Source organism: Octopus bimaculoides, chromosome 30 (genome assembly GCF_001194135.2).
Source record: "Octopus bimaculoides isolate UCB-OBI-ISO-001 chromosome 30, ASM119413v2, whole genome shotgun sequence".
NCBI classification, from domain to species: Eukaryota; Metazoa; Mollusca; class Cephalopoda; order Octopoda; family Octopodidae; genus Octopus; species Octopus bimaculoides.
In genome coordinates, this window is record NC_069010.1 from 4,174,451 (window position 1) to 4,175,655 (window position 1,205).

At 40.2% G+C, this 1,205-nt stretch overlaps 1 protein-coding gene across 1 annotated transcript in view; it reads right to left on the reverse strand.

Annotated features, from left to right (window-relative positions):
* Window positions 1-248: 248 nt before the first annotated feature.
* LOC106882703 (eukaryotic translation initiation factor 4H) overlaps window positions 249-1,205 on the reverse strand; it is a 34,417-nt gene continuing 33,460 nt past the window's right edge. The window contains exon 8 of the mRNA XM_014933467.2: window positions 249-995. The gene's annotated coding sequence lies outside the window, so the exon portion shown is untranslated. The remainder of the gene's footprint in view (window positions 996-1,205) is intronic.

The following is a 1,205-nucleotide window of genomic DNA, read 5'->3' on the forward strand; positions in this document are numbered from 1 at the left end:
CCCAGGATGTCTCCCTGGTGAAATGTGTAATTACGCAATCGTTTCATAACCCCTGGAACAAGCCTGTAACTGGAAAACACAGCACGAGATCAAACAGATTGCTGGTATTATAATGGAACTAAAAAAAAAAAAACGGTAAAAAAAAAACCCCAGGTATTGAGTGCTCCCCACTCTGGACGAAGAAAATTAAAAATTAACATAAAAAAAAAAATAAATTAAAAAAAGAAAACGAACACCAGAAAAAGATCAATGATGAGAAAGAAATAATTATTGACACTGAATCAATGAAGAATTAATTAAACACCTTCGTTACACAGCACAATTGAAGGTTTATAATTAGTCTGTAGAAGTAGTAGTTGTAGTAGTTGTAATGTTTCTGCTGCTGCTGCTGCTGCTGAATGTAGTAGTAGTAGTAGTAATAGTAGTGGTAGTCTGCAGAGGCTGATGTTGCTGTTGGAGTAATAGTAGTAGTAGTAGTAGTCGTAGTAATAGTAGCTGAGCTGTAGTAGTAGTAGTAGTAGTAGTAGTTGTAATAGTAAAGGTAGTAGTAGTAGTAGTAGTAGTAGTAGTGAGTCTGAACAACTAAAACGTTGGAGGAATGCACATTACATGAGGATGGTTGTGGTGGTGGTGGTGGTTGTGATGGTGGTGGCGCTGGTAGTAGTAGTAGTAGTAGTAGTAGTAGTAGTTGTAGTAGTAGTAGTAGTAGTAATAGTAGTGGTGGTGGTAACGACAAGCAGGCAGAGAGGTGCCGCCGCCGCCGTCGCCACTGCTGCCTGTTGCCACCACAACGACAACAACAACAGCAACAACAACGGCAGCACGCACGTATACACACGCACACACACGCAACAAACACACACACGTGTCCGAGGAATAGTGGTGTGGCTTTTAAAGAGCTGACCAGATAGATAGAAAGACAAACAGACAGACAAGGTAGGTGGTGTCCTCTATGACCAGCGTCTGTTCCACTCACACACCTAACAGCCCGCATCCTGAAACAAAAGAAGAAAAAAAAGAAAAAGAAAAATTAAAATAAAGACAAAATAAAAATGTAACAAGAATGGCTTTAATTAATCATCGTTAAATGTTTTTAAACTTTCTCGGTGGCACCTTGGGCAAGTGTCCTTTACTATAGCCTCGGGCTGACCAAAGCTTCGAGAGTGGATTTGGTAGACAGAAACTGAAAGAAGCTAATGTACGTG